Source organism: Notolepis coatsorum (genome assembly GCF_963971535.1).
Source record: "Notolepis coatsorum genome assembly, chromosome: 3".
Lineage (NCBI taxonomy): Eukaryota > Metazoa > Chordata > Actinopteri > Aulopiformes > Paralepididae > Notolepis > Notolepis coatsorum.
This window is the reverse complement of record NC_140167.1, coordinates 199704581-199731885: the sequence shown is the minus strand read 5'-3', so window position 1 is coordinate 199731885 and position 27305 is coordinate 199704581. Positions and strand designations below refer to the sequence as shown.

Here is a 27305-nt window from a genome sequence, read left to right as displayed (position 1 = left end):
CTGTGATTGATTGAATGAAAATCTTATTTTGAGTCAATTGTAATGAACCAAATGAGAATATCAATAATTTTTTTTTTTATCTTTGACTGTGAATAACACCATGCTCAAATTGACCAGACCTGAAAAATCTAAGCAAATTAATAGATGGAAGATGATTAAACAGAAAGTTTTGTAGATACAGTACTGAATTCTGCCATCTGGACACATGCAATTTGAAATATGATTATAGAATATAGAATATCAGACATAAAATGGTTATGCGATTAAAATGCGATTAATTAGATTAATTAATTACAAATCCTGTAATTAATTAGATACATTTTTTTAATCGCCTGACAGCACTAATTTGAACATCATTCATTTTCCCTAATGTGCATTGACATTTAAAAAAGAAAAATGTCTTGTCCAGATACTTTTAAAGGGATTTCAAATAATAGGTAATTTGAATGTAATTTTGAATTTGTATACAGCAGTTGGGCTGTAAAAATACAGAGAATATATAGCAAATATCTGTAAAAAAAATTCACTGCTGAACTTTGTGTTCTGTCACTTAATTGAAGGAGTTTGATTGTAATCATTTTGGAAAAACCTGTAGAATAACAGTGTTTCACTGCTGAACGAAGTTCTGTCACTTAATTGAATGAGTTTGATTGTAATAATTATGGGGAAACATGTAAAATAACAGTGTTTCACTGCTGAACTTAAGTTATGTCACTTAATTGAAGGTGTTTCATCGTAAATGTAGGAAAAACCTGTGAAATAACAGTGTTTCACTGCTGAACTTTAAGTTCTGTCACTTAATTGAAGGAGTTTGATCGTAATAATTTAGGAAAATACTGTCAAATGACAGTATTTCACTGCTGAACTTTAAGTTCTGTCACTTAATTGAAGGTGTTTCATCATAAATGTAGGAAAAACCTGCCAAATAACAGCGTTTCACTGCTGAACGAAGTTCTGTCACTTAATTGAATGAGTTTGATTGTAATAATTATGGGGAAACCTGTAAAATAACAGTGTTTCACTGCTGAACTTAAGTTATGTCACTTAATTGAAGGTGTTTCATCGTAAATGTAGGAAAAACCTGTGAAATAACAGTGTTTCACTGCTGAACTTTAAGTTCTGTCACTTAATTGAAGGAGTTTGATCGTAATAATTTAGGAAAATACTGTCAAATGACAGTATTTCACTGCTGAACTTTAAGTTCTGTCACTTAATTGAAGGTGTTTCATCATAAATGTAGGAAAAACCTGCCAAATAACAGCGTTTCACTGCTGAACGAAGTTCTGTCACTTAATTGAAGGAGTTTGATTGTAATAATTATGGGGAAACCTGTAAAATAACAGTGTTTCACTGCTGAACTTAAGTTATGTCACTTAATTGAAGGTGTTTCATCGTAAATGTAGGAAAAACCTGTGAAATAACAGTGTTTCACTGCTGAACTTTAAGTTCTGTCACTTAATTGAAGGAGTTTGATCGTAATAATTTAGGAAAATACTGTCAAATGACAGTATTTCACTGCTGAACTTTAAGTTCTGTCACTTAATTGAAGGTGTTTCATCATAAATGTAGGAAAAACCTGCCAAATAACAGCGTTTCACTGCTGAACGAAGTTCTGTCACTTAATTGAAGGAGTTTGATTGTAATAATTATGGGGAAACCTGTAAAATAACAGTGTTTCACTGCTGAACTTAAGTTATGTCACTTAATTGAAGGTGTTTCATCGTAAATGTAGGAAAAACCTGTGAAATAACAGTGTTTCACTGCTGAACTTTAAGTTCTGTCACTTAATTGAAGGAGTTTGATCGTAATAATTTAGGAAAATACTGTCAAATGACAGTATTTCACTGCTGAACTTTTAGTTATGTCACTTAATTGAAGGTGTTTCATCATAAATGTAGGAAAAACCTGCCAAATAACAGCGTTTCACTGCTGAACGAAGTTCTGTCACTTAATTGAAGGAGTTTGATTGTAATAATTATGGGGAAACCTGTAAAATAACAGTGTTTCACTGCTGAACTTAAGTTATGTCACTTAATTGAAGGTGTTTCATCGTAAATGTAGGAAAAACCTGTGAAATAACAGTGTTTCACTGCTGAACTTTAAGTTCTGTCACTTAATTGAAGGAGTTTGATCGTAATAATTTTGGAAAATACTGTCAAATGACAGTATTTCACTGCTGAACTTTAAGTTCTGTCACTTAATTGAAGGCGTTTCATCATAAATGTAGGAAAAACCTGCCAAATAACAGCGTTTCACTGCTGAACGAAGTTCTGTCACTTAATTGAATGAGTTTGATTGTAATAATTATGGGGAAACCTGTAAAATAACAGTGTTTCACTGCTGAACTTAAGTTATGTCACTTAATTGAAGGTGTTTCATCGTAAATGTAGGAAAAACCTGTGAAATAACAGTGTTTCACTGCTGAACTTTAAGTTCTGTCACTTAATTGAAGGAGTTTGATCGTAATAATTTAGGAAAATACTGTCAAATGACAGTATTTCACTGCTGAACTTTTAGTTATGTCACTTAATTGAAGGTGTTTCATCATAAATGTAGGAAAAACCTGTGAAATAACAGTGTTTCACTGCTGAACTTTAAGTTCTGTCACTTTATTGAAGGAGTTTGATCGTATTTTTTTTAAATACTGAAAGTTGCCTTATTTTCACATTCAGTAAAATGATGAGTATCTTATGTGTTTTTACATACAATTCAATGTAATTTAACATTCAACACAATTAAGCAAATACATGTATTTAAAAAGAATTACCTGTAGAATAACTGAAGGTTTTTACTGTTTTTTAATTATATTATTCTATTTTTTAACATTATTTAACATTACATTTAAAGTTTAACAGCAAAAAAACAGAAAGTTGCCTTATTTTCACATACAGTAAAATGATGTATATTCTAGGTGTTTTACATGTAATTTAACATTCAAAACAATTAAGCAATGGAATAATCCTGTAAAAAAAAGATAATTTCTTATTAAATCAATCTACAGATTACAACCTTTATTTAATGGTTAATATTTGTATTAAAGGTTATTTACTGTATTTTTATGGAATTTCCTGTATTTTTATGGGATTTACACTTAAAGTAGAAAAACAAAAGTAATCTGTAAAATAATACATTGAAAGTCCCGTAAAAATACATTTTTTTAAGAGTGTAGCCAAACGTTACAGACAGTAACTGGATAGTTGATGATATAAACATTTAATTTCATTATCTGAAATATTCTAAAATCATTAAGTCTGCTATAAGCCATTATACCTTTGTGTGTGATTATTATTTTCTCACAGTAGGGTGTGTATATATATACATATATATATGTGTGTGTGTGTTTGGCTAGAAAACACAGTACTGTGTAAAAGTCTTAGGCACCCAAGAGTTTTTATATAAATTGTCTTAGATGTAAATCATTTTTTTTATTAGTGTGTCAGTAGACTACTCTTAGTACATTTTCATTAAATAATTTTTTAAAGCATCTTCATGGTTTAATAATGCAAACATATGTTGCAGGGACTTATTATAATCATCATATTGGCGTGACTGTATGCATCAAAGGGTTAAATCAAGCATTTTTAAGTGATTTAGAGGAAATGTCAAAATATCGCGATATATATCGTGTATCGCGATATGGCCAAAAAATATCGCGATATCATTTAGAGGCCGTATCGCCCAGCCCTACGTGAACGTGCGGCACACTTCATAGGTTTCGTTTTGTGGTAAACAAAACGTTGACGTCGACAGACTTACAGTAATCGAAATGTGGCACCGGTGGATCTCACGTGAATTGGAACTCGGTAGTACAGAGGTGATTCGGTCGGTACTAGGGGTGGAACGGTACTCGGTACGCATTCGAACCGTACACCGTTCGGGGCATGTGTGTATTGTTCGGTTCAGGGGATGTGCACACACACACAGAGACAGAGAGGCGCTAACTAAGCTTGATTGATTGATTGAAAACTTTATTAACAGATTGCAGAATGGGTACAATACAGTACGGCTCAATACACACATTACATTTATGACATACAAGATATACAAATATACAGTAGAGATCCTAAAAGAAAATATATACATTCGAGGGGGAATAAATTGTACATTAGGAGGGGGTTGGGTGGAGGGGTGGGGGGGGGGGAGGGGGTTGGACATTTACGGGGGCCAGTTTCGCCTCCCGTAGGTGCTCTTTGAGGGCGGTTTTGAAGGTGGGTAGGGATGAATGTGTGAGTGAACGGGTAAAATGTCAGGAACAAATTGTAAAGCGCTTTGGATAAAAGCTGTTATATAAATGCAGCCATTTACCATTATGTAGTGATTAAACTAAGGCCTTGCTTGTGTCTATTCACAGTGAAGCATGGCGATGGGATGGGTCAGTTATAAGGAGTAGCGTACCTCTAAGCATGGCGATGGGATGGGTCAGTTATAAGGAGTAGGGTACCTCTAAACATGGCGATGGGATGGGTCAGTTATAAGGAGTAGGTACCTCTAAGCTGTGTGTGTCTATTTTACACTTCTATTCATCTATAAATAAAGTTTGGCACGGGCCAGGGTATTTATACAGTGCTAGCTCTCACACACTAGTGCACGTTCACTGATATTAACTTGCAGACACAGAGAGGCTTGATTTCAGTGGACAGTGCATTGAGTTTCTTCCTCGAGTCAGTGAGGCCCTGTTCCTTTGGATTGATTTAGTTTATATTAGACTCTAATGTATTGATTTAGTTTATATTGGACTAATGTATTGATTTAGTTTATATTAGACTAATGTATTGATTTAGTTTATATTAGACTAATGTAATGATTTAGTTTATATTAGACTCTAATGTAATGATTTAGTTTATATTAGACTCTAATGTATTGATTTCGTTTATATTAGACTCTAATGTAATGATTTCGTTTATATTAGACTCTAATGTATTGATTTAGTTTATATTAGACTCTAATGTATTAATTTAGTTTATATTAGACTAATGTATTAATTTAGTTTATATTCGACTAATGTATTGATTTAGTTTATATTAGACTCTAATGTATTGATTTAGTTTATATTAGACTAATGTATTGATTTAGTTTATATTAGACTCTAATGTATTGATTTAGTTTATATTAGACTCTAATGTATTGATTTAGTTTATATTAGACTAATGTATTGATTTAGTTTATATTAGACTCTAATGTAATGATTTACTTTATATTAAACTAATGTATTGATTTAGTTTATATTAGACTCTAATGTATTGATTTAGTTTATATTAGACTAATGTAATGATTTAGTTTATATTAGACTAATGTAATGATTTACTTTATATTAGACTAATGTATTGATTTAGTTTATATTAGACTAATGTATTGATTTAGTTTATATTAGACTCTAATGTATTGATTTAGTTTATATTAGACTCTATGTGTTGATTTAGTTTATATTAGACTAATGTATTGATTTAGTTTATATTAGACTCTAATGTATTGATTTAGTTTATATTAGACTCTAATGTAATGATTTAGTTTATATTAGACTCTAATGTATTGATTTAGTTTATATTAGACTCTAATGTAATGATTTAGTTTATATTAGACTAATGTATTGATTTAGTTTATATTAGACTCTAATGTAATGATTAATTTATATTAGACTCTAATGTATTGATTTAGTTTATATTAGACTCTAATGTAATGATTTAGTTTATATTAGACTAATGTATTGATTTAGTTTATATTAGACTAATGTATTGATTTAGTTTATATTAGACTAATGTATTGATTTAGTTTATATTAGACTAATGTATTGATTTGTATTATATTAGACTAATGTATTGATTTAGTTTATATTAGACTAATGTATTGATTTAGTTTATATTAGACTCTAATGTATTGATTTAGTTTATATTAGACTAATGTATTGATTTAGTTTATATTAGACTCTAATGTATTGATTTAGTTTATATTAGACTAATGTATTGATTTAGTTTATATTAGACTCTAATGCAGGGCTATTCAACTAAATTGTTCAGGAGGCCACATTGTCAGCAACCCAAGGGGCCAGGGGCCGGACTGCCACGGCGCCTCCCTGTGCTATGAATAACACTTGACACAACACGCAACCACATTTTCACAACTTTTATTTAACTACATTGCAAAAGTAGTATACTTTTCAAAAAAAGTGCTTCATTTATGTGCCACATCTGCAACATCTCCTGCAGAAAGTGCTTCATTTATGACTGTGCAAAAACTGCAACATCTCCTCTTCAACATTTCAATATAAAAATAAAATAAAAAACAAACAAGTGCATGATGTGCATCTGAACATTCTAACATCAACACTTGAACAAAAAAACACATTTATAGTGCAGCTGAGCTTATGAAAAAGTGCTTCATGTCTGTGCAACAACAGCAAATCACAGCATCTTATTAGCACTTATTGTCCACTCTTAACTCTCAAACATCAGGGGGGTGGGGGGCAGACAGGCCTAGCCTACATACACACATCTAATGAGAGCGATTGCACTTCTTTGACTGGGCAATGGCAGAGAAAGAGGGTTCATAGGAAGTGAGGGCTACCCGCAAACAGTGATGCAAATGCTCATTTGTCAAGGAGGCACGTTGCTTGTTTTAATGGCATTCATGTGAGAGAAACTGGATTCACAGGTGTATGTTGAGCCAAACATTGTTAGCACAGATATTGCCAGCGTTTTTATTTTGGGGAATGTCTTGACATGAATACACTTTATCCAAAATGTTGTGGTGGATTCATTCTCAAGTGCCTGCTTCAGAGCAGATGATGCTTGCATGTCAATTATTTCAAGTTGCAGGAGACCTTCATCAATGTGAAGTGATGCAAGGAACTCTTGTCCTTTTGTGGAAATAGCAGCTACATTGGCAAATGGGTTGCTCACAAAATGCATCAATTCTCTGGACATGTCAAATTCATCAAATCGACTTGCAGTTTTCCCTCAATTTATCAATGAAATCTGTCATTAATTGAGTGACTTTTGGCTCAATTGTGTGTGTTAACGTTGACATGAAGAAAAAAAAAGTAAAAAAAAAAAAAAATATAAAAAAAAATATTTTTTGTTTATTTTTTTTTATTTTTTTTTATTATCATGTAATCTTTGGCGGGCCGGTCAGAATCATCCCGCGGGCCGGATCTGGCCCGCGGGCCGCCAGTTGAATAGCCCTGCTCTAATGTATTGATTTAGTTTATATTAGACTAATGTATTGATTTAGTTTATATTAGACTAATGTATTGATTTAGTTTATATTAGACTAATGTATTGATTTAGTTTATATTACATTTACATTTACATTTACATTTAGTCATTTAGCTGACGCTTTTATCCAAAGCGACTTACAAGTTCTGTACGACAAGCCATCAGGAAGGGCACAACTCTATCAGCTGAGCAACAATGTTCATCAAAGTGTTGAGTGCTACAGTGTAGGTTAGTTTATTAGGACAAGTGCATGACAGTACGGTTAGTTAGGGTTCGATTTTTTTTTTTATTGTTTTCTTTTTTAATTCAGATAATGGTTGAAGAAGTGCGTCTTTAGTCGACGGCGAAAGATTGGACGTGATTCGGCTGTCCTAACTAGGGTGGGTAGTTCATTCCACCATTGTGGGGCAAGGACTGAGAATAGGCGACTTCTCTTTGATGACCCTCCCTGAGCTTGGATAGGAGTAGGTCTGAGGCGGCCAGAAGATGCAGAGCGTAGGGGTCTTGAGGGTGTGTAGTTAGAGACCATTTATATGATTTATATGATTTAGTTTATATTAGACTCTGATGTATTGATTTAGTTTATTAGATTAATGTATTGATTTAGTTTATATTAGACTAATGTATTGATTTAGTTTATATTAGATTAATGTATTGATTTAGTTTATATTAGACGCTAATGTATTGATTTAGTTTATATGAGACTATAATGTATTGATTTCGTTTATATTAGACGCTAATGTATTGATTTAGTTTATATTAGACTCTAATGTATTGATTTAGTTTATATTAGACTCTAATGTATTGATTTAGTTTATATTAGACTCTAATGTATTAATTTCGTTTATATTAGACTAATGTATTGATTTAGTTTATATTAGACTAATGTATTGATTTAGTTTTATATTAGACTAATGTATTGATTTAGTTTATATTAGATTAATGTATTGATTTAGTTTATATTAGACTAATGTATTGATTTAGTTTATATTAGATTAATGTATTGATTTAGTTTATATTAGACGCTAATGTATTGATTTAGTTTATATTAGACTCTAATGTATTGATTTAGTTTATATTAGACTCTAATGTATTGATTTAGTTTATATTCGACTCTAATGTAATGATTTACTTTATATTAGACTAATGTATTTATTTAGTTTATATTAGACTCTAATGTAATGATTTACTTTATATTAGACTAATGTAATGATTTACTTTATATTAGACTCTAATGTAATGATTTAGTTTATATTAGACTCTAATGTATTGATTTATTTTATATTAGACTCGAATGTAATGATTTACTTTATATTACACTAATGTATTGATTTAGTTTATATTAGACTAATGTATTAATTTAGTTTATATTAGACTCTAATGTATTGATTTAGTTTATATTAGATTAATGTATTGATTTAGTTTATATTAGACTAATGTATTGATTTAGTTTATATTAGATTAATGTATTGATTTAGTTTATATTAGACGCTAATGTATTGATTTAGTTTATATTAGACTCTAATGTATTGATTTAGTTTATATTAGACTCTAATGTATTGATTTAGTTTATATTAGACTCTAATGTATTGATTTAGTTTATATTAAACTAATGTATTGATTTAGTTTATATTAGACTATAATGTAATGATTTAGTTTATATTAGACTCTAATGTATTGCTTTAGTTTATATTAGACTCTAATGGAATGATTTAGTTTATATTAGACTAATGTATTGATTTAGTTTATATTAGACTAATGTATTGATTTAGTTTATATGAGACTATAATGTATTGATTTAGTTTATATTAGACTAATGTAATGATTTAGTTTATATGAGACTATAATGTATTGATTTCGTTTATATTAGACTCTAATGTATTGATTTAGTTTATATTAGACTCTAATGTATTGATTTAGTTTATATTAGATTAATGTATTGATTTAGTTTATATTAGACGCTAATGTATTGATTTAGTTTATATTAGACTCTAATGTATTGATTTAGTTTATATTAGACTCTAATGTATTGATTTAGTTTATATTAGACGAATGTATTGATTTAGATTATATTAGACTATAATGTAATGATTTAGTTTATATTAGACTCTAATGTATTGCTTTAGTTTATATTAGACTCTAATGTAATGATTTAGTTTATATTAGACTAATGTATTGATTTAGTTTATATTAGACTAATGTATTGATTTACTTTATATGAGACTATAATGTATTGATTTAGTTTATATTAGACTAATGTATTGATTTAGTTTATATGAGACTATAATGTATTGATTTCGTTTATATTAGACTCTAATGTATTGATTTAGTTTATATTAGACTCTAATGTATTGATTTAGTTTATATTAGACTAATGTATTGATTTAGTTTATATTAGACTCTAATGTATTGATTTAGTTTATATTAGACTCTAATGTATTGATTTAGTTTATATTAGACTCTAATGTATTGATTTAGTTTATATTAGACTAATGTATCGATTTAGTTTATATTAGACTCTAATGTATTGATTTAGTTTATATTAGACTCGAATGTATTGATTTGGTTTATATTAGACTTAATGTAATGATTTAGTTTATATTAGACTCTAATGTATTGATTTAGTTTATATTAGACTCTAATGTATTGATTTATTTTATATTAGACTCTAATGTAATGATTTACTTTATATTAGACTAATGTATTGATTTAGTTTATATTAGACTAATGTATTGATTTAGTTTATATTAGACTCTAATGTATTGATTTCGTTTTTATTAGACTCTAATGTAATGATTTAGTTTATATTAGACTCTAATGTATTGATTTAGTTTATATTAGACTCTAATGTATTTATTTAGTTTATATTAGACTAATGTATTGATTTAGTTTATATTAGACTAATGTAATGATTTAGTTTATATTAGACTCTAATGTATTGATTTAGTTTATATTAGACTCTAATGTATTGCTTTAGTTTATATTAGACTCTAATGTAATGATTTAGTTTATATTAGACTAATGTATTGATTTAGTTTATATTAGACTAATGTATTGATTTAGTTTATATGAGACTATAATGTATTGATTTAGTTTATATTAGACTAATGTAATGATTTAGTTTATATGAGACTATAATGTATTGATTTCGTTTATATTAGACTCTAATGTATTGATTTAGTTTATATTAGACTCTAATGTATTGATTTAGTTTATATTAGATTAATGTATTGATTTAGTTTATATTAGACGCTAATGTATTGATTTAGTTTATATTAGACTCTAATGTATTGATTTAGTTTATATTAGACTCTAATGTATTGATTTAGTTTATATTAGACGAATGTATTGATTTAGATTATATTAGACTATAATGTAATGATTTAGTTTATATTAGACTCTAATGTATTGCTTTAGTTTATATTAGACTCTAATGTAATGATTTAGTTTATATTAGACTAATGTATTGATTTAGTTTATATTAGACTAATGTATTGATTTACTTTATATGAGACTATAATGTATTGATTTAGTTTATATTAGACTAATGTATTGATTTAGTTTATATGAGACTATAATGTATTGATTTCGTTTATATTAGACTCTAATGTATTGATTTAGTTTATATTAGACTCTAATGTATTGATTTAGTTTATATTAGACTAATGTATTGATTTAGTTTATATTAGACTCTAATGTATTGATTTAGTTTATATTAGACTCTAATGTATTGATTTAGTTTATATTAGACTAATGTATCGATTTAGTTTATATTAGACTCTAATGTATTGATTTAGTTTATATTAGACTCTAATGTATTGATTTAGTTTATATTAGACTTAATGTAATGATTTAGTTTATATTAGACTAATGTATTGATTTAGTTTATATTAGACTCTAATGTATTGATTTATTTTATATTAGACTCTAATGTAATGATTTACTTTATATTAGACTAATGTATTGATTTAGTTTATATTAGACGAATGTATTGATTTAGTTTATATTAGACTCTAATGTATTGATTTCGTTTTTATTAGACTCCAATGTAATGATTTAGTTTATATTAGACTCTAATGTATTGATTTAGTTTATATTAGACTCTAATGTATTTATTTAGTTTATATTAGACTAATGTATTGATTTAGTTTATATTAGACTAATGTAATGATTTTGTTTATATTAGACTCTAATGTATTGATATAGTTTATATTAGACTCTAATGTATTAATTTAGTTTATATTCGACTCTAATGTAATGATTTACTTTATATTAGACTAATGTATTTATTTAGTTTATATTAGACTCTAATGTAATGATTTACTTTATATTAGACTCTAATGTAATGATTTACTTTATATTAGACTCTAATGTAATGATTTAGTTTATATTAGACTCTAATGTATTGATTTAGTTTATATTAGACTAATGTAATGATTTAGTTTATATTAGACTAATGTATTGATTTAGTTTATATTAGACTCTAATGTATTGATTTCGTTTTTATTAGACTCTAATGTAATGATTTAGTTTATATTAGACTCTAATGTATTGATTTAGTTTATATTAGACTCTAATGTATTTATTTAGTTTATATTAGACTAATGTATTGATTTAGTTTATATTAGACTAATGTAATGATTTAGTTTATATTAGACTCTAATGTATTGATTTAGTTTATATTAGACTCTAATGTATTGATTTAGTTTATATTCGACTCTAATGTAATGATTTACTTTATATTAGACTAATGTATTTATTTAGTTTATATTAGACTAATGTATTTATTTAGTTTATATTAGACTCTAATGTAATGATTTACTTTATATTAGACTCTAATGTAATGATTTACTTTATATTAGACTCTAATGTATTGATTTAGTTTATATTAGACTAATGTAATGATTTAGTTTATATTAGACTAATGTATTGATTTAGTTTATATTAGACTAATGTAATGATTTAGTTTATATTAGACTAATGTAATGATTTAGTTTATATTAGACTCTAATGTATTGATTTATTTTATATTAGACTCTAATGTAATTATTTACTTTATATTAGACTAATGTATTGATTTAGTTTATATTAGACTAATGTATTGATTTAGTTTATATTAGACTCTAATGTATTAATTTTGTTTATATTAGACTAATGTATTGATTTAGTTTATATTAGACTAATGTATTGATTTAGTTTATATTAGACTAATGTATTGATTTAGTTTATATTAGACTAATGTAATGATTTCGTTTATATTAGACTCTAATGTAATGATTTCGTTTATATTAGGTTAATGTATTTATTTAGTTTATATTAGACTAATGTATTGATTTAGTTTATATTAGACTAATGTAATGATTTAGTTTATATTAGACTCTAACGTATTGATTTAGTTTATATTAGACTCTAATGTATTGATTTAGTTTATATTAGACTAATGTATCGATTTAGTTTATATTAGACTCTAATGTATTGATTTAGTTTATATTAGACTCTAATGTATTGATTTCGTTTTTATTAGACTCCAATGTAATGATTTAGTTTATATTAGACTCTAATGTATTGATTTAGTTTATATTAGACTCTAATGTATTTATTTAGTTTATATTAGACTAATGTATTGATTTAGTTTATATTAGACTAATGTAATGATTTAGTTTATATTAGACTCTAATGTATTGATATAGTTTATATTAGACTCTAATGTATTGATTTAGTTTATATTCGACTCTAATGTAATGATTTACTTTATATTAGACTAATGTATTTATTTAGTTTATATTAGACTCTAATGTAATGATTTACTTTATATTAGACTCTAATGTAATGATTTACTTTATATTAGACTCTAATGTAATGATTTAGTTTATATTAGACTCTAATGTATTGATTTAGTTTATATTAGACTAATGTAATGATTTAGTTTATATTAGACTAATGTATTGATTTAGTTTATATTAGACTAATGTAATGATTTAGTTTATATTAGACTCTAATGTATTGCTTTAGTTTATATTAGACTCTAATATATTGATTTATTTTATATTAGACTCTAATGTAATGATTTACTTTATATTAGACTAATGTGTTGATTTAGTTTATATTAGACTAATGTATTGATTTAGTTTATATTAGACTCTAATGTATTAATTTTGTTTATATTAGACTAATGTATTGATTTAGTTTATATTAGACTAATGTATTGATTTAGTTTATATTAGACTAATGTATTGATTTAGTTTATATTAGACTCTAATGTAATGATTTCGTTTATATTAGACTCTAATGTAATGATTTCGTTTATATTAGGTTAATGTATTTATTTAGTTTATATTAGACTAATGTATTGATTTAGTTTATATTAGACTAATGTAATGATTTAGTTTATATTAGACTAATGTATTGATTTAGTTTATATTAGACTCTAATGTATTGATTTAGTTTATATTAGACTCTAATGTAATGATTTACTTTATATTAGACTAATGTATTGATTTAGTTTATATTAGACTCTAATGTAATGACTTACTTTATAATAGACTCTAATGTAATGATTTACTTTATATTAGACTAATGTATTGATTTAGTTTATATTAGACTAATGTATTGATTTAGTTTATATTAGACTAGTTTCAAGTTTCAAGTTTCTTTAATAGTTGTCATATAGAAGTACAGAATACTTTTATACAAAATGCTTCTTACTGTTACGCTCCAGAGACTGTGCTAGACAAGATACGTATAAAATAACATAGTATAGCATGTAAATTAGAAGTAGAAATTAGAAGTAAAAATGAGGTCACAGTGTTCAGTATCAGTATAGACATATGTACAATGTTCGATGCAGAATAGACTTAACTGAGTTACCATATAATATACAATATACTATGCAGTGTACTAATATACAATATTATATAGTGCAAAGCAGAAATGGGATGAGGTACAATTTAGGTACAATTTACAGTAAGGTGTACGAGTTGTAGTGCAAATCCTTTATCAATAAATATAAAGTGTGTTTAAGTGATCTAAAGTGTGGAGAGTGGGTGCTGCAGTGTGTTGTTTGTTTAAAGTGAGTGTGTGCGTGTGGATGTGTGTGCTGTGTGCATTTGATGGTTGTTGCATAGTGTTCATTGTTCGTTGAGCAGCCTGATGGCCTGGGGATAGAAGCTTCTTCTGAGTCTTTCTGTGCTCGCCTTGAGACTCCGGTATCGCTTGCCTGACCGCAGCAGTTCAAAGAGGCAGTTGTTCGGGTGGCTGGAGTCCTTGATGATTCTCTTAGCCTTACCCCTGCACCGCTTGTTGTAAATGTTCTGGAGGGTGGGGAGCCCCCCTCCAATTGTGCGTTCGGCTGAACGTGTCACTCTTTGTAGTCTGCTTCGGTCTTGTGCAGTGCTATTCCCAAACCAGGAGGTGATGTTGCCAGTCAGGATGCTCTCTATTGTACATGAGTAGAAGTTCTTAAGGATCTTCTGACTGACTTGGAACTTCTTTAGGCGCCTGAGGAAGTAGAGGCGTTGTCGTGCCTTCTTCACAACACTGTCAATGTGTGTGGTCCATGTCAAGTCCTCGGATATGTGGGCTCCGAGTAGGCCTGCCGCGATAAGCAATAAATCGATTAATTGCTGCGATAATTAAAATGAATGCAATGATTTTGACGGGCGCGATTAATTGCTATTTGCGCGTTTGTTTTAATGAGGCGGAACCAGTGCCCCTTGTCAGTCACTGTCCGTGTTGGGAGGCGGGCCGCTGACGTTACTAGAGTACAGCACGGGAGCTCCGTGGGGCAATGCCATAGCTTAACTACATTTCTCAATAGTGTTGCTCCTTTTAACCAAGTAGCATTATTTGTAGTGTAACGTTAGCTATTTTTAGACCCAAGTAGTTACTCGCTACTGCCCGGAGAAACTGGACTGCTAAATAAAGATGAAAGATAGAGCTTTGATTCTCATTCCATGCTAACAACATTAGCTAAATAGCTAACAAACGAAATACAACGTATAGCATAGCTACAAGTACAACACAGAATAACGTTAATACAATTACATGCATCATTGTTTACAATGAACGGGTGGGGCTAGTCAAAGGACTGGACACGGGGACAAGTTAAACATGAATTAATTTATTATAACACTCCGGTAGTTTCGAGTCGTGCTGCAGTGCTTATGCACCACAGCTATTCTATTATATACTGCTTTGACGCTTCCTCCTCATCGTTGATTGCCTGTAGTAGCTGCATCTAACGTTAGTAGCTAACGTTAAAACTAACCTAAAGTTAGTTGTTCACCAACAATTTGTTTTATCATTAGCTCAAAAACAGAACCGGACTTGTCGGCTCATAGGTTCTGCTTAGGATAATCACAACAATACTTCCGGTCCGGTCGGTGGGCTTCAAAATAAAAGTCTAAAACACCGGAAAAGACGGAGCGGTGGGCTTCAAAATAAAAGTTTTGGGAAATAAATTTCTCAAAAAAAATTCTCTAACCGGTCGCAATAATATCGCTTATCGCGATATTTTCGGGGGCAATTAATCGCCCAGCAAAATGTGTTATCGTGGCAGGCCTAGCTCCGAGGTACTTAAAGCTGTTCACTCTCTCAACCGGTGCCCCGTCGATGCTGAGGGGGCTGTAGTCGTTGACCCCCGACCTCCTGAAGTCCACAATCATCTCCTTTGTTTTGCTGACGTTCAGGGAGAGGCTGTTCTCCTGGCACCATCCCGCCAGGACCTTGACCTCTTCCAGGTAGGCCCTCTCGTCGTTTGCAGAGATCAGGCCCACCACTACTGTGTCGTCAGCAAATTTGATGATTGTGTTGTTACTCCGCTGAGCCACATAGTCGTGTGTGTACAGGGAGTAGAGGAGGGGACTCAGAACACAGCCCTGGGGGGCCCCTATGTTGAGGGTGATGGATGAGGAGGTGCAGTTGCCTGCTCTCACCACCTGAGGTCTGCCCGTCAGGAAGTCCAAAACCCACTGGCAGAGGTCATAGTTCAAGCCCAGGTCCCTGAGCTTGGCTATGAGTTTGGAGGGGACTATGGTATTGAATGCCGAGCTGTAGTCGATGAATAGCATTCTCACATAGTTCCCCTTCCTCTTGTCCAGGTGTGATGCTGCTGTGTGCAGCACATGGGCTATGGCGTCCTCCGTGGACCTGTTGGGGCGGTATGCAAATTGCAGGGGGTCCAGGTTGATGGGGAGGGAGGAGCAGATGTAGCCCTTCACTAGCTTCTCAAAGCACTTCATGGCTATGGAGGTGAGAGCTACAGGGCGGTAGTCGTTGAGGCAAGCAGGCTTGGATTTTTTAGGTACAGGGATGATAGTGGACTTCTTCAGGCAGGTGGGGATGACAGCCTGTTCTAAGGACAGGTTAAATATGTCAGTGAATACCGGGGCCAGTTGGTCGGCACAGACTTTTAGGACGCGGCCGGGGATGCCGTCCGGTCCTGCTGCCTTCCTGATATTCACTTTTTTAAAGGTCCGCCTCACCTCATGCTCTGTTACCCTGAACACTGAGTCTCCATCAGCAGACCCCCCCCCCCCCCATTGCCGTGGCTTGTAGGCTGGTGTTGTTATTACCAGCCTCAAACCTTGCATAGAAGGTATTGAGATCATTTGCTAAGGAGATAATAATAATAATAATAACTTTATTTGTATAGCACTTTTCATACAGAGGTTGCAGTTCAAAGTGCTTCACAACAGCAAAAAATACAGGCATAAGCGAGCATAAAAAGATAGACAGGTAGAATCACAGTGTTTCGCATTAGGATCTAGCATCCCAATAGGCTCTCCGCTTACAGTTTTCAGTAACACAAATAGTAAAAATAGTTTAAAATGATTCAGTTTAAAAATAGTCAAAAAATTATAAAACAGAACGGACATAAAAAATACAGGCATGAGCGAGCATAGCAAGATATGGCAAATCACAGTGTTTCACATTAGGATCTAGCATCCTAATAGGCTCTCTATTCAGTAATACTCCTGTAATTCATGAACAAATAATCACAGTGTTTCACATTTGGATCTAGCAAATAATAAGAATAAAATGATTCAGTTTAAAAATAGTCATAAATAATCAGTGTTTCACATTTGGATCTAGCAAATAATAAGAATAGTTTAAAATGATTAAGTTTAAAAATAGTCATCAGTAAGAAGTAAAAAGTGCAATAACCGACACATGAATTTGATAGGCAGTGTAAAAGAGTAGGCAGGGTAAGAATAAATACAAGTTGTGTCAGGATATCCCTGATGTTTCCTCTTGCCACTAGGTGGTAGCAGATATCTATCAGTGAAATGCCTGAGCAAAGAGATAGGTTTTAAGCTGTCTTTTAAAGATGTCTAGCGAGTTGGCTTCCCTGATGTTTTGGGGTAGTTTGTTCCATAGTTTTGGGGCATAGTTGATAAAGGCTGCATTACCGATCCTCTTTTGACTGCTTCTGGGAGCCTCTAGTAGTCCAGCAGCTGATGATCGCAGTGTTCTTGCTGGTGTGTAATTTATTAGAGTGTTGGCGATGTAGCTAGGTCCCTGTCCATTTAGAGCTTTGTATGTAAGGAGAAGGACCTTAAAGTCAATTCTAAATGTTACAGGAAGCCAGTGTAAAGCGGCTAGGACTGGACTAATGTGCTCTCTCCTTTTGGTTCTAGTTAGCAGTCGGGCTGCAGAGTTTTGGATTAGCTGAAGCCTCTCTGTGGTTTTCTTAGGGAGACCTGTGAAAAGTGCATTACAGTAGTCTAACCGGCTAGATATGAATGCATGAATTAGCTTCTCAGCATCGTTCTGATTAATAAATGGTCGTACTTTTGCTATATTTCTGAGATGGAAGAACGATGTTTTCGTCACTTTGCTAATATGAGAATTGAAGTTCAGTTCTGAATCTATGATAACCCCAAGACTAGTGACCTCAGATTTGATCCAAGGGGTTAGTCCCCCCAGGTTCTTTATTAATGTTTCTTTTTTAGTTTTGGAGCCGATAATTAGAATTTCAGTTTTGTTCTCGTTTAGTTTCAGGAAGTTCTTACTCATCCATTTATTTATTGCCAGTAAGCAGTCTGTAATGGAGCTAATCGCTGTATCATTTGGTTCAGCAGATATGTACAGTTGTGTATCATCCGCATAGCTATGGAAATCTACATTATGTTCTCTGATGATATCACCCAGCGGTAACATGTAAAGGGAGAAGAGTAAAGGACCTAAGCAACTCCCTTGTGCAACTCCATAGTTGTTGTCGTATATATCAGACATGTGATCTCCTAGTTTAACATAGAATTTCCTCCCTCTGATGTATGTTTTAAACCAGCCCAGCACATGGTCTGAGAAACCGACATGGTTTTCAAGACGATCGATTAGAATATCGTGATCGATTGTATCAAATGCTGCACTGAGATCTAACAGGATAAGGATGGAGATCTTATTCTCGTCAGAGTTTAGTCTGAGGTCACTGATTATTTTGGTGAGGGCAGTTTCAGTGCTATGATATTTTCTGAATCCTGACTGAAATTCTTCTAAGATGTTGTTTTCTTCAAGAAAGGAATTTATTTGAACTGAAACTATCTTTTCAAGTACTTTACTAATGAATGGCAGGTTGGATATTGGACGATAATTTGCCATTTCATTACTATCCAAGTTAGGTTTTTTAGTAATGGCTTTACAACTGCTGTTTTAAAGGCATCCGGGAAAATACCAGTCCTAAGGGAAGTGTTTATGATATCTAGCACAGAGCTTGAAACACTATTAAATACCCGTTTGAAGAAAGCTGTAGGTATAGGGTCAATGTCTGAGGTGGAGGAGTTACATTCTGAGACAGTTTTGCAGAGTACATCTAATGTGATGCATGTGAAACTTCTCATGGTTACATTGCACGGTTTGCCGCAATCAACTTTATTTCCATCATGAGTAATGCTGGCCCTGATCAAGGTTATTTTGTTGTTAAAGAATAGTGCAAGTTCTTCACACTTAACCGTTGATGACTGAGGAGGTGTAGGGGCAGTGTTGAGTAGTACATTAATAGTGGAAAAGAGGATTCTGGAGTTTCCAGCATTTTCTGTAATGATTTTAGAGAAGTAATCTTTCCTTGCTAAGCGGATGGTTTTATTATAAGCAGTTAAAGCATCTTTGTATATATCACAGCATATGGTGGTTTTTGTTTTTCTCCATTTTCGCTCCGCTGCACGACATTTCCTTTTTTCTTCGTTGACCGTATTATAGTTTAACCAGGGCGAGGCTCTAGTTTTCTTCTTTTTCGTTTTTAATGGGGCGACAGAATTTAATATAGATGACATTGCATCATTGAGATTTTCTACCATTTCATTTAGAGAGCTGTCATGAATGTGTGGTTCATGTAGTCTGATAAGATCAATGAACTTTGATTCAGCTTTGTCGTTTAGGAGCCTCTTTTTAACTATGATTTCTTTTTTTGTTTTAGTAAGGGTTATTTGAGTATCAAAAAATATACAGTGATGGTCGGAGAGAGGTAATTCAGTTATTGAGATATTTGTTATGCTTAGCCCAGTTGTTGTTATAACTAAGTCTAGTGTATTCCCAAGCCGGTGAGTTGCATTTGTTATATGCTGTATTAGGTCAAAGCTATCCAGTAGATTTTTTTGTTCCATAGTTTTGGAGTCTGTTTTCTTATTAAAATGGATGTTCAGGTCTCCATTTAGGATCACCTTATCATATCCGGTAACACATAGTGAGATCAGTTCAGAGAGCTCCTGTATAAATATTGGTGAGTGTCTAGGCGGGCGGTATATTGTGACAATAATAGTTGATTCTGTTTTTAGTTCAATGGCAAGATATTCCATTGACATGAACTCGCCTAGTTCTGTGATTCTAAACAAGAGTTTTGAGGAGAAGATTGCTGCAACTCCTCCGCCCCTTTTATTTTTTCTGAGTATTTGAAAAAAGTTATAGTCTGGTGGACAAGCTTCTATCATTATTGATGTAGCTGTGTCATTATTTAGCCATGTCTCTACTAGGCAGATGCAATCTAAGTTATTTTCTTTAATCAGATCATTTACTAAGAATGTTTTATTATTCAGTGATCTGACATTTAGGAAAGCTAATTTTATTTGTTGGACTTCTTTAGAGGAGGTCTGCTTTGGTTTGACCGTAAACGCATTGGTGGCGTATATTTTTCACCATGCCATTTGCTGGTTATGATTACTTGTATGTTTTGAGAGATGGCATGGTAATTGTGCTATACTGTACCGTACTGACTGCACTGTGCTTTCGGGGACATTTGATCAGACGAGATGGCCTTGTGTGATATGGGGGGGGGGACGGGGACGGGACGTCTTGTGCTGTACTTCGTGGTGAGATTGTGTCCTTCATGACTATCTCTCGTGCTGGTATGAGCTTAATATTCTTGGAGGCCATCAAGGCATGACGCATGTTTGCTGATAGGAGCTTTGAACCTATGCGATTTGGGAAGAAGCCATTTCTTTGAAAACGTTCTGGGTTATTCCAGAAAACATTGAAGTTGTCAATGAATTTCAGGCCGTGTACGAGACATGCAGCCCCTAACCATGAATTAAAATTTAGGAGTCGACTGAATGCTTCCTGTCCTCTGCGAAAGCATGCAATTGGTCCACTGATGGACACATCAGTGTTTGTGTACACAGACTGATGTTTGTCTAGTGTGTTCATTAAACGTGTGAAATCGTCTTTCAAAGTCTCTGTGCCAGTCTTCTTTCGCAGGATGTCAAACGATCCAGAGTGAATGACAATTTTTGTTATTCCCGGTCTGATTAGTGTTGGAAGTTTTTCGGCTAGCTCTTTCACAGTTGTATTGTCTAGACAGATATTTTCTGTGTTTGCCATCTCCACATACCTTGTTGTGGAATCTCCAATCAGTATGCAGTCTATTTTCTGTGTGAGGTTAGAGCTGCCGCGATTACCGCATTACCGCGGTATCGCTGTTACATCACGGCCACCGCAGAGTAGGCTGAATACCGCGTCACCGCTGTTTTTTATAATAATAATAATAAATTACCCTCCTCTCGTTGGGCTTGCGGCTCTGCAGATATACCCTACTCCTCTATCGAGGTTCCAAGCGACCCTATTGGGTACCAGAAAAGTCACGTGAAACATTGCAGACCACTGATTGGTCAGAAGAGAGACGCGTCACACGTTGTAGCGTCATGCAGTGTGTTACCACCAATCGGCAAGCGCGTATTAGGTTTTTACTTCCTGAATGTCAGCTCATCACAACACGGCTAATAACGTTAGCTTTAACTCTCCGCCGGAGTGGACTACCATCGCTCCTCAGGAGTACTAAACGAGACATAATGATTTTACTGTCTGCAACGAATGTTATAATAAAAGCCCTTCGTTCTATACACTTGTCTGATTGAAAACTTTATTAACAGACCGCAGAATGGGACAACTCAGCACGCTCTGAGCAAAGAAAGGAACTGAGATATGAATAGAGTATTGCTTGCCTTGCTATGGTCCGGTAAATACGCTGATGTTATTGAACGTATATCTATATAATGTTAATGCCACAAAACGAATGCCTTTATTATAAAGTAGTAACTTTATAGTAATAATAATAAGAAAGGGTCGGGGGGGTTAGGGGTAACCACCCCTGCCCGCGACACCGAGTGAACTGCGCACGACCAGAGGGGAAACTTCGAATCCGTGTTTCACTTTCAATAACTAATGCGTGCTTGCCGAATCCCAAACAATATTCATGCTGCAAAGTCATCCTCTAAAGATAGACATTTAGACTAGAGGCAGGCTATATGCTATAAAGAGTAGACTACTACTAAAAAAAAAATGCATTCAAACTTTTTTTTTTTTTTTTTTTTTGCGTGCGGTAATAACCGCGGCGGTAGGAAATATTTTGCAAATTTGTGCGGTAAGGAAAACATCAATACCGCGGCAGCTCTATGTGAGGTTAGCATTTTTCTTTCCAACAGTTTTGGGGCTGTTTGTTTTTGGGCTAGGCCTAGTCTGCCGGTTCTTTCCACAGTCCTGTGGCCTTGGTGAAGCCTCGTTAGCCTTCTCAATAGCCGGCATGTTAACGCTGGTCCCGTACCTTCGGCGTTGGCTACCGCGACGTTCTCGGCGCATGATAGTCTCTTCGCTGTTAGCCGTTCGCTCGGTCTGGGTCGTGTTTGCCAGCCGTGTCGCTAGTGGCTCTGTTTTCCTCGTCGTCTCGTCGTTAGCGTGTGCTTCGCTAGCATTAGCGTGAGCTCCGGCATGCCAGCTGTTTGCTTCGCTAGTGTTAGCGTGAGCTCCGGTATTCTTGCTATTAGCGTCGTTAGCGTGAGCTCCGTTACGCTAGCTGTTTTCTTCGTTAGCGTTGTTAGCTACGCTTCTATGTCTCTTTGCCTTGGGTGTTGATATGCGTGTTTCCGAGAGTAGGTTGAAACTATTTCCTGGCGGTACCGGGGGTGAGGTCCTGGATCGTTTATTTCTCTTTTTATCCTTGACGGTGATCCACTGCTTTGGTCTAGCTCCTTGGTTGTGCCAAGGACCGTCTTTTGGGTGGTGCTGTTCTGTAGCTACTAGCATAGGCCAGTTCTCAATCATGGTATTGTTGGCTATATTTGTAGTAGCTTCATAAATAGAGTCAATGTGTTGCTCATCCTGCTGTATTTGGTACATGGTAGAAACCCGAGCCTCCAGCTCTACAATCCTCTTTCTCATCTCCAAGCAATTAGTACATTCTGTGGGAGAGCCGAGTCTCGGCATCTTCCTTTATTTCCTGTCTTTTCAGGTTAGGCTAAGCTGAAGCTAAGCTAGGTACTTAGCTGGTGGTGGTGGTGATGATGATGATGGTGGTGGTGGTGGTGATGGTGGTGGTGGTGGTGGTGATGGTGGTGATGGTGATGGTGGTGGTGGTGGTGGTGATGGTGGGTCACTCACTTCACAACCGGGGTCTTTATGAAATATCATACAGGAGAGCTGTCTGTCGCTCTCCTAAACGGGGCAGCTTCCGTCGCTCTCCCCTACACGGGGCAGTTCCGTTGCCCTGGAGCTGTGCTATTACTCACACGACCAAAACCACTGTCGTCTTCCGTCTCGTTAAAACTCAAAATGAAGTATAAAGTATTCTCGCCTTTCATAAATATCCTCGACTTCAGCAGTGCCCGACATAGTCCTTTGTGTGTAGCTGATAAGACGGAGACTTCTTCATCTCGCCGGTCCTCCCACAGAGAGATCTCGCTACTCGTCCTTTCGGTGAAGTACTGCGGTCATAAATCTAAATAAATAAATTCACAGTTCTGGAGGAGTACCATAGGAACTGGGAGTTAACATACAGAGTATTTAGAGTTGAAAGGGCTATAATAAATCATTAAGGTAGCGATAGGTAGAAAAACACGGAGCGACAGTGAAAAGCAGCTTGCATAGCAGAAGCAGGAAGATGTGTCACTGTTCAGTTTGATGGAGGTGCCTTTGTAGTCTGTCATCGTTTTGAGGCCCTGCCACATAGCTCTGGAGTCAGCCTGTTCAAACTGGAGTTCAATTTTATCCCTGTAACGCCGTTTTGCCTCTATTACTGTCCTCCTTACGTTGTATCGTGCCACCTTGTGGTCATTCATGTTGCCTGCCACCAGGCCATCGTTGTATGCTGTGGTGCGCGCTTTCAGAGCTTCACGGACGGATTTGTCTACCCAGGGTTTTTGATTTGGGTAAACTTTAATTGTGGTAGTGGGGATAGTTTCTTCCACCAAAGTACGGACAAAGTCCAGCACTGTCTCCGTGTAGGCATTAATGTTATCTGTGTCGCGGAACACGCTCCAGTCTGTGCACTCAAGCGCAGCTTGGAGCGTCTCCTCTGACTCCACATCCCATTTCTGCACCTCTCGCGAGCATTAGTACATCAACTAATGTATTGATTTAGTTTATATTAGACTCTAATGTAATGATTTAGTTTATAATAGACTCTAATGTATTGATTTAGTTTATATTAGACTCTAATGTAATGATTTAGTTTATATTAGACTCTAATGTATTGATTTAATTTATATTAGACTCTAATGTATTGATTTAGTTTATATTAGACTAATGTATTGATTTAGTTTATATTAGACTCTAATGTATTGATTTAGTTTATATTATACTAATGTATTGATTTAGTTTATTAGACTAATGTATTGATTTAGTTTATAGTAGACTCTAATGTATTGATTTAGTTTATATTAGACTCTAATGTATTGATTTAGTTTATATTAGACTCTAATGTATTGATTTAGTTTATATTATACTAATGTATTGATTTAGTTTATATTAGACTCTAATGTATTGATTTAGTTTATAGTAGACTCTAATGTATTGATTTAGTTTATATTAGACTCTAATGTATTGATTTAGTTTATATTAGACTCTAATGTATTGATTTAGTTTATATTAGACTCTAATGTATTGATTTAGTTTATATTAGACTCTAATGTAATGATTTAGTTTGTATTAGACTCTAATGTATTGATTTAGTTTATATTAGACTAATGTATTGATTTAGTTTATATTAGACTCTAATGTACTGATTTAGTTTATATTAGACTAATGTAATGATTTAGTTTATATTATACTAATGTATTGATTTAGTTTATATTAGACTCTAATGTATTGATTTAGTTTATAGTAGACTCTAATGTATTGATTTAGTTTATATTAGACTCTAATGTATTGATTTAGTTTATATTAGACTCTAATGTATTGATTTAGTTTATATTAGACTCTAATGTATTGATTTAGTTTATATTAGACTCTAATGTAATGATTTAGTTTGTATTAGACTCTAATGTATTGATTTAGTTTATATTAGACTAATGTATTGATTTAGTTTATATTAGACTCTAATGTACTGATTTAGTTTATATTAGACTAATGTAATGATTTAGTTTATATTAGACTAATGTATTGATTTAGTTTATATTAGACTAATGTATTGATTTAGTTTATATTAGACTCGAATGTATTGATTTAGTTTATATTAGACTCTAATGTAATGATTTAGTTTATAATAGACTCTAATGTATTGATTTAGTTTATATTAGACTCTAATGTAATGATTTAGTTTATATTAGACTCTAATGTATTGATTTAGTTTATATTAGACTAATGTATTGATTTAGTTTATATTAGACTAATGTATTGATTTAGTTTATTTTAGACTCTAATGTATTGATTTAGTTTATATTATACTAATGTATTGATTTAGTTTATTAGACTAATGTATTGATTTAGTTTATAGTAGACTCTAATGTATTGATTTAGTTTATATTACACTCTAATGTATTGATTTAGTTTATATTAGACTCTAATGTATTGATTTAGTTTATATTATACTAATGTATTGATTTAGTTTATATTAGACTCTAATGTATTGATTTAGTTTATAGTAGACTCTAATGTATTGATTTAGTTTATATTAGACTCTAATGTATTGATTTAGTTTATATTAGACTCTAATGTATTGATTTAGTTTATATTAGACTAATGTATTGATTTAGTTTATATTAGACTCTAATGTAATGATTTAGTTTGTATTAGACTCTAATGTATTGATTTAGTTTATATTAGACTAATGTATTGATTTAGTTTATATTAGACTCTAATGTACTGATTTAGTTTATATTAGACTAATGTAATGATTTAGTTTATATTAGACTAATGTATTGATTTAGTTTATATTAGACTAATGTATTGATTTAGTTTATATTAGACTCTAATGTATTGATTTAGTTTATATTAGACTCTAATGTATTGATTTAGTTTATATTAGACTCTAATGTAATGATTTAGTTTATATTAGACTAATGTATTGATTTAGTTTATATTAGACTAATGTATTGATTTAGTTTATATTAGACTCTAATGTAATGATTTAGTTTATATTAGACTAATGTATAGATTTAGTTTATATTAGACTCTAATGTATTGATTTAGTTTATATTATACTAATGTATTGATTTAGTTTATATTAGACTAATGTATTGATTTAGTTTATAGTAGACTCTAATGTATTGATTTAGTTTATATTAGACTCTAATGTATTGATTTAGTTTATATTAGACTCTAATGTATTGATTTAGTTTATATTATACTAATGTATTGATTTAGTTTATATTAGACTCTAATGTATTGATTTAGTTTATAGTAGACTCTAATGTATTGATTTAGTTTATATTAGACTCTAATGTATTGATTTAGTTTATATTAGACTCTAATGTATTGATTTAGTTTATATTAGACTCTAATGTATTGATTTAGTTTATATTAGACTCGAATGTATTGATTTAGTTTATATTAGACTCTAATGTAATGATTTAGTTTGTATTAGACTCTAATGTATTGATTTAGTTTATATTAGACTAATGTATTGATTTAGTTTATATTAGACTCTAATGTACTGATTTAGTTTATATTAGACTAATGTAATGATTTAGTTTATATTAGACTAATGTATTGATTTAGTTTATATTAGACTAATGTATTGATTTAGTTTATATTAGACTCTAATGTATTGATTTAGTTAATATTAGACTCTAATGTATTGATTTCGTTTATATTAGACTCCAATGTAATGATTTAGTTTATATTAGACTAATGTATTGATTTAGTTTATATTAGACTAATGTATTGATTTAGTTTATATTAGACTCTAATGTAATGATTTAGTTTATATTATACTATAATGTATTGATTTAGTTTATATTAGACTCTAATGTATTGATTTAGTTTATATTAGACTAATGTATTGATTTAGTTTATATTAGACTAATGTATTGATTTAGTTTATATTAGACTCTAATGTAATGATTTAGTTTATATTATACTATAATGTATTGATTTAGTTTATATTAGACTATAATGTATTGATTTAGTTTATATTAGACTAATGTATTGATTTAGTTTATATTAGACTAATGTATTGATTTAGTTTATATTAGACTATAATGTATTGATTTAGTTTATATTAGACTCTAATGTATTGATTTAGTTTATATTAGACTCTAATGTATTGATTTAGTTTATATTAGACGCTAATGTATTGTCATCATGCAGCACAAGTACAGTACAATGGAAATAGGTTTGGCATCCAACCGGAGTGCAAATGTAACAGTAAAGTACAATAGTGATATACAATGT

The 27305-nt window shown here is 32.0% G+C and overlaps 1 protein-coding gene across 1 annotated transcript in view; it reads left to right on the top strand.

The window, feature by feature from the left end:
- LOC311226128 (cyclic AMP-responsive element-binding protein 1-like) overlaps positions 1-27305 on the top strand; it is a 122874-nt gene that overhangs the window by 39791 nt on the left and 55778 nt on the right. The window lies entirely within an intron of this gene.